The following is an 8,277-nucleotide window of genomic DNA, read 5'->3' on the forward strand; positions in this document are numbered from 1 at the left end:
GGGCGGGGTAAATCCAATCTCTTCTTCTCTTCTCTTCTCTTCTCTTCTCTTCTCTTCTCTTCTCTTCTCTTCTCTTCTCTTCTCTTCTCTTCTCTTCTCTTCTCTTCTCTTCTCTTCTCTTCTCTTCTCTTCTCTTCTCTTCTCTTCTCTTCTCTTCTCTTCTCTTCTCTTCTCTTCTCTTCTCTTCTCTTCTCTTCTCTTCTCTTCTCTTCTCTTCTCTTCTCTTCTCTTCTCTTCTCTTCTCTTCTCTTTCCGCCAGGTTTTGAAATGTCTTTGCTAATCGATTGCAGTAATTATTGGCCTTTTTATGGTTCATTACTGTTCTATCTATAGTGCCTCTGCATGTCTTAGGCATTGCATTCTGTATAATTTGCTTCAGTTAAACTGTTTATTTCAGTTAAACTGTTTACTTCAGTTAAACCTCCCAACCTTCAGGTCCCCGCTTCCAGGCTCCACCCATAAATATCCAGGAATCTTGTAATCCCGGAATTCACAACCAATGCTCCCTCTAAGTTGTGGAGTCTTGTGAGCAAAAAATCTACTTTGGCCCCGATCAGGTGTGTCAGAAAACGGGGGGGGGGAGCACGGCTATTTGCGCCATTGCATTCTGATGTGCCATTATGCGATCAGACATGACGGCGGCTTCCCTGCGGCAAAGAGGACAATGCGATCACACCCAGGGAGTCCACATGCAGCCCATGGCAAACCATTTGCCAGTAGGTCATCCCAGATACTTTTTTAATGCGCATCTTCGGTGGGATGCCACGGGTTCGCCACGGGTGCTCTACACCTCCAAGATGTTCCGGTGTGATCGTGCCTGGAAAATCCGCAGGACGATCATGCCTTCAGCGCAGCAAATGCTCCATGTGAACAGGGCCTGTGTGAACTACTGTCAGCAAGCTGCCATGGGGTGGTGTAGCTGTTGGAGTGTACTCTGTCCCTTCCCCCTTGTGTAGGTGTTTACTTTCAATTGCTTGCTATATCTGCGGAACTGCTCAAGGTCAACCAGCTGGAGGTGGGATGGAGTTATGCCGTTGCTTTGCTTATTATGTATCTGAAGCCTGAGAAGTCTGAAGCCTGAGAACTGAACTTGTGTTTATGTTGTAGAACCGTTGTGTTCCCAAGGAATTGGGCGCTAGTTTTATCTACAATCCCGCCAGCGGGTACTGGACTCATTGGTCCTAACCTGGTTCAAGTTCCTTTATTATGTTACCCTTTGGGGTCTGTAGTTATTCCTAACAATTCTTGTGTTCCTGATCTAACCATCGCTTTATAATAAATTTGACTTTGTTCTTCAAACGTGGATTTATTTTGAATGCATGGGGAATCGGACAACTACTGGCACTAAAGTTGTGAGTGAGTGATTTGGCTACTGCATAAATTAGAGGGAACATTGTTCACAGCCCTATAACCCGGGGTTGATGGTGTCCTGTGACCCCCTTTTCTTAATACTGTTGCTTTTCTTGAAAGTCTGTTTCCTTTTTAAAATGCTTATTTGCAGCAACGAATATTTGTGCTTAGGGTAATCAGGAAGGAAACAATATTTCTACCAGGCAGCCCCAGAAGACAGGTGCAGTGGCTGATAAATGCTACCTTTGGGAAGCCATACCACAGTGCGGCACCCCGGTGGCTTGAGTGTAACTTTCTGTAGAACAGCCTCATTTTCTCTTTAAATTTGAGTGAGACTTCAGTCTCTTATCAAGCAAGAGTGAAAAGGCAAGTGAGAGTTCTTGAGAGCCAAGGGGGAAACAGCTGCCCAACCAAACAACTGGTGGCCGCTCATTCTCCGGTTCCTCAAAGCAGCCTTTGGTTACAACGGGTAAGCCAATCTCTCTTGATATCAAACATCTGCACAGGCTTTGTGGTGTGGCAGCAGTTGCTGCATCTGGCATTGATACTTAAAATAATTATTTCACAATAGCCACATCAGGGAGAGTCGGACTTTTTTATGTGCTTGGAAAGTTTGGTAGTCAAGAAGGGCCACAATTAAAGGCAGGCGCTGTTTCATATTTGAGTCAGGGGCAGGAAGCACCAAGATTTGCAGAAAGGCTCAAAGGCATGTCTGATGGCAAGGTAACGACAGTGCCTTTTGGAGAGCGTTGAAAGTTACTTATTTATCCCTTGCAACAACTACAGGAAGGCCGTCAGAATAAAATTCCAGTACTACCTTTAAGATAAATGTTTTATTCAAGGTATAAGCTTTCGCGCACATGTGCACTTCTTCCGATATGATCGGAAGCAGTGTGCATGCACACAAAAGAATTCCAGGAGAAACGGAAAACTTACTATTCATATTATATTTAATTACTGGGGAGAAAAGACAGAAGTGACTGTAATGTTATACATGACTTATCATTATATTGAAATGTCTGAAGTCTGAACAAATGTGAAAGTGTGAAAAGAGGGGGCATATTTAATATCCACTATATAACAATTATGTTATCTTATTATTGCATGTTGTATGACTTTATTCTATTTTAATTATTAACATGCTTATTGGGCATTATGTTGAGCAGCTCATGACTTATGGTAATATTTAAGTAAAGGATAAACATTAACTTACCACAACTGTGGAAAATAGAGAGATGATAGACAGACAGACAGACAGACAGATAGGCAGATAGACAGATACAGAAAGACAGACAGACAGACAGACAGACAGACAGACAGACAGACAGACAGACAGACAGACAGACAGACAGACAGACAGACAGACAGACAGACAGACAGACAGACAGACAGACAGACAGACAGACAGACAGACAGACAGACAGACAGACAGACAGACAGACAGACAGACAGACAGACAGACAGACAGACAGACAGACAGACAGACAGACAGACAGACAGACAGACAGACAGACAGACAGACAGACAGACAGACAGACAGACAGACAGACAGACAGACAGACAGACAGACAGACAGACAGACAGACAGACAGACAGACAGACAGACAGACAGACAGACAGACAGACAGACAGACAGACAGACAGACAGACAGACAGACAGACAGACAGACAGACAGACAGACAGACAGACAGACAGACAGACAGACAGACAGACAGACAGACAGACAGACAGACAGACAGACAGACAGACAGACAGACAGACAGACAGACAGACAGACAGACAGACAGACAGACAGACAGACAGACGTGGGTGCAGGACTGGTGCCGAACTGGAGCTCCTGATGTACCCAGTCTACCTGAGGGTTGTTGTGGCGCAGCCAGGAGAGACCCAGGATGACTGGAAACCTCGGCATCCTCACCAAGTCGAAAGTTATTTGTTCCTGGTGCTGCTGTATCCACAAGGTGAGTGGCTGGGTTTCTTGGACGACGGGTCCGGAGCGGAGCAGGCGTCCATCAATGGCTTCTACAAGCGCTGGGGTTGCCTTCTCTTGAAGGGGAACGCCGTGTTCTTTGGCAAAAAGAATGTCCATGAAACAACAGGCGGCCCCTGAGTCCAACATGGCGTGGATGAAGAGCCAGCGGTTGTCTGGGAGTTGCAACCGCACTGGCACCAGGAAGGGAGTCTGTGGTGAGTATGGAGTACTGGAGGACCCCAGAATAGGCCCCAAACCGGGGGGTCCGGTCAGGCTTGGGGCTGCTCTTTTACCGGTGGAGCCGGTTGTGGTGAGCGCTTCTGCTTGGCAGGGCAGCTGGAGGCAAAATGCCCGGCTTCTCCACAATACAGACACAGCTGTTGAGTGCGCCGTCTCAGCTTCTCCTCAGAAGTAAGGCGGGGCCGAGCGGTGCCAAGTTGCATGGGCTCTGTGCCTGCAGGAGGTGGAGAGGAGCCGGGGGAGGAAGGCCGGTGGAAGGTCTGAAGGGTTCTGCTGGGGAAGGCGAGAGCCTTTTTTCTGTTTTGGCGGCGGCTCTGTAACCTCCCATCAATGCGGAGACAGAGATGGATGAGGGCTTGTAAAGTGTCAGGGCGTTCACTGCGTGCAAGTTCATCTAGAATTTCGTCAGACAGCCCTTCAGTATACTGGTCAATAAACGCTGCCTCATTCCATGTCAGGTCTTGAGCCAGCAGCTGGAACTCATTGGTGTACTGAGCGACAGAGGTTTTATGCTGAGTAAGAGCCCTTATTTTGCGGTTAGCTGTTTCAGCTTTCACAGGATTGGCATAAGCAGCGGCAAAATGAGCCTTGAAAGCCTGGAAGTCAGATAGTAAGGGAGAATTCCCCACCAGCAAGGGCGTGGCCCATTTGGCAGCTTGCCCTTTAAGGAGGCTTAAAATGAAACAAACTTTAGCCTTCTCAGAAACAAAGTCCCGAGCCCTGAGCTCAATATACAGATTACATTGGGCAAGGAATGCCTGGAACTCATCAACATTCCCACCGAAACGATCAGGAGGATTTATTGGGCAACGTGGGGGAGGTGTACCAGCATTTGCTACAGCAACAGCATTTGTAGCAGCCTGTTGTTGCAAAGCAATCACAGCTTGAGTTAAGTGCTGTACCTGTGCTAGCATTTCCTCCATGGGGTCCACACCTCCGGTTGCTCCGTCTTCCATGGTGGGGATGTGTGAGCGTTGTGGGTGCTGGCAATCTGTCACGGCAGGACCAGGGGGCGTGACACAAGCAAGCAAAAGTCCAGGAACAGTCCGAGGTCAAGCCGGGCAAATCAGGTAGCAAGGTTCAAGCAGGTTTAAATCACAGTCCAAAAGCAGGGTCAGACATACCAAAGTTTCAAGTCCATAAATCACAACAATACCAGAGGAGTCAGAGATGAACGCAGGGTCAACAAAGCCAAAGGTCAAAAGCCGAGGATCAAGCCGAGAAGAATTCCACAAGGTCTGGAGCAGAGATGCAAGGATTCAGGTCCTGAACAAACGACGTTTGCCAGCACAAATGACTGCTGGCAACAGACTTGCATATATACAGTGCTAGCTAATCAACTCATTAGCTAGCCAGGAGTGAGGACAGGATCCTGTCAGTAATCAGGGCTAAGAGATCTTCTGGCACGCATGCGTGCATTCTGCCTTTGCTCTCTCAGCTGTTGTCTTCTTACATTCCTGAGCCTGGTTACAGGTGGAGGCGAGTCTGATGATGAATTACTGGGCTGCAGCAGAGACTGATCCCTTGCAGGTGTTCCCTGGGAGGCTCTATCCTCCTCACCACTTAGATAGCTTTCATCTACAGGATCCAGTCTTTGCCTTTCTGCTGCAGTACTGTCCTCAGGAGCCTGTCCAGGGTCCTCAGGAGCCTGTTCAGGGGCATCAGCAAAGGCAGGCATGACATCAGCAGGGGCAGGCATGACACAGGGCAGCTTTCCCATCTTTCTCCAGATGTGCAGCTGTGGGACTAGGAACACTGGGGGGTGGGCAAGTTTGGCATCATCAGGTGGTGGGGCAGGGCTCATGGGATGTGGTGCCATATTGTGATGTCACATCCTGTGCGGCCACTTCCAAGTGAAGCTCTCCAACAGCTGCTTCCTGTGACATCACTTGCCCCACTAGGAGGGTGCATTCAGATATACCCAAGCCGTAGTTGTACCCCAAATTAAACTTCAACTCAGGAACACCTGAAATGATGCCAGACTCTCCCAAAATTCCAGGAGTAAAAAAAATATATATCACCAAGAATGTTGAGAGTGTTTTGGGGGAGGCATAAGAATGAGGAAGGAAAGAGAGGAAGCCGGTTGGCTCACTGATGATGCTCAGGTTGACCTGACCGCCACTCATGGCCCCTTGCATTTTAGAAAGGGAAGAACTGAACTGGTTTTGGCTTTACCATGTCATCACCGTCCCTGCTGGAGATTTCTCCCCACTGCCAGCATCAGACATGACAGAGCCTGCCTCTTCAGCAAGGAAACGGCGGCTGGTGGGCTCCTGAACCCTTGCTGGGCTTGGCTGTCCCAGAGGCCATTTCTCCTGCCACCAGGGGAGCAATTGACAATTGAATAGAGTTATATCGATATATGAACCTATCAATATGCATACCAGCTCCTCTGAATCCCCAGCTTTCATTTTAAATAAATGTCTCTAGCTTCTTCCCTTGTGAACTTTTCACTTACATTGCTGCAAAGGAAGGGGCTAGAGACTTCCTTAAAAATAAATGGAAATGGGGAGAACCTTGTACACATATTGCTCTACTATTGTATTGATATAATGCTATCAGGTTGCCATTTTTTAAAAAAATGAAAAAAGACCCAGATCTAGGCTACAACAGCTAGGGCTCACTGGAGTCACCCATCAACAAGATATCTCGAAATCACTTGTAATCCCAGGGGATCTCCAGCTACTGCCTGGAGACTGGCAACCCTACTTCAGGAAGATGTTTTAAAAACTTGGACATTCTGAAAAGGTTGGGTGGGTGACCACTGGGGACCCCTGCCCTTTAGCCTGGAAAACAGGCTTGATATGGGCATGTCCCATTGTTTATGCCGTTTCCTTCCTTACCCCATGGATCTCTTGGCTTTCTCAATACATCCCATGCTGCCCATTCTCTCTTCTTGGCAGCTCCTTTGATTTTTCTGCTTCCTCACCACTCCAGTCTTCCTTTCTCTATATTCAGACCTGCTCTGGCTCTCTTGCTATATTGTGCAGGCAGGCCTGCTGTAAAGACTTCTTGGATCCTACGGTCATAAGAACATAAGAGACGCCAATGTTGGATCAGGCCAAAGGCCCATCCAGTCCAACACTCTGTGTCACACAGTGGCCAGAAATACCAGTGCCATCAGGAGGTCCACCAGTGGGTCCAGGACATTAGAAGCCCTCCCACTGTTGACCCTGCCCAAGCCCCAAGAAGACAGAGCATCACTTGCCCCAGAGCCGCTATCTATACCTTGTGGCTAATAGCCACTGATGGACCTCTGCTCCATATGCTTATCTAATTCCCTTTTGAAGCCGTCCATGCTTGTAGCCACCACCACCTCCTGTGGTCGCGAGTCAAGATTCTTAAATGCATTCCTGATCCAAGATTTGACTTGTAAATTATTTTAACTAAGAGCCCAGTGTGATTGAGCAGTAAGCTTCCTTAGGTCCTTTCTGCACTTGGATCTCATCCCTGGTTTTATCAGAGTTCAACTTGTGACATAATACCTTGCATTAATCCCTGGTTTTAACAGTCATTTCCACACCAGACCTTAAATCCGGATTCAACCCTGTTCCCGAACTTACATTCTAGACTACACCCGAGTTCACCCCTGTAATTATCTCTGGTTATTTTTTGCTTCCACATTACATTGAAGTCACCCCGGTTTCACCCCACACTTGGCCTGAGATAAATGGATCCTATTTTGCAGAGGACCTTCCCCTCCGACCATGGCGATTCCGGTGCAGAATTTTGTCTAGAATTATTGGTCATTTCCGCACCTGGAACTCATCCCTGGTTTCATCAGAGTTCAACTCATGAGACAATACCTTGCATTTATCCCTGGTTATAACAGCATCCTAGGAATCAAGAAGATGCAGGGGAAATCGGGGGGGGGGGATACATGCAGGTCAAAATGTGGCCACACAGCAAATAGTGGGAAATTGAGCAATACAATGGAGGGGGGGGGAGCTCGAGGGTGGAACAACTGCTTTTGCAGGATCAGTCTTTGTTTTTTGCCATCTGAAAGGAGTTTTTTGGGGGAGGGGATAAAAGGTGAAGGTAGAAAAATTCTCTAGTAAACAAAGGAAGTGTGTTATTTGGACAGAAACTCTGTCATGGAATCTCATGCGGTAGAGTGACGAGCATTTTTTGATATTGAACTAAACTGTGCAACACTGAAAATGTTGCACTCTTTGATAATGCACTGTCATGAAACACATTCTGGCATGTTTATTGTGGCCAAAATTATCTATGTTTTTTTTTTTTAATCTTGAAAGAGTCCCGTCCCCCCCAATAGATCCTTGGACTTTCCCAGTCCGTACACGTGGACTGAGTAAAATGCTTTGCAAGACAAGGTTTTTCGTCTTGAAAAGGAGAAGATTCTTCTTGGAGGTTTTTTTAAAGAGCTCCTTGTTCCCGGTTTTACCATTGGAAAAATGGGGGGGGGGGACTGAGACATTTTCATACTGTATATTTTGAGTACAAAGAAACCTTCCCTTATGAAGCATTTTGCATGTTCTAAAGGATAAAATTGTTTCATAGGACTCCCCCTCCCCCCGGGCTTCCCCAGTTTTCCAGTGTTTCCCTTGGGCAAAAAACTGGGGGAAAACATATGATTTTCTTTCTGACTTTTCTCTCCCCCCCCCAAACCTTCAAATCTGTAGGTGTGACCACTACAGTAAGAGAGAACAGTCACAGAGGGCAAAAATATTGCAGCGTGATGTTAGGAGTGCCA

Source organism: Gekko japonicus, unplaced genomic scaffold (genome assembly GCF_001447785.1).
Source record: "Gekko japonicus isolate JY-2015 unplaced genomic scaffold, Gekko_japonicus_V1.1 scaffold3151, whole genome shotgun sequence".
NCBI classification, from domain to species: Eukaryota; Metazoa; Chordata; class Lepidosauria; order Squamata; family Gekkonidae; genus Gekko; species Gekko japonicus.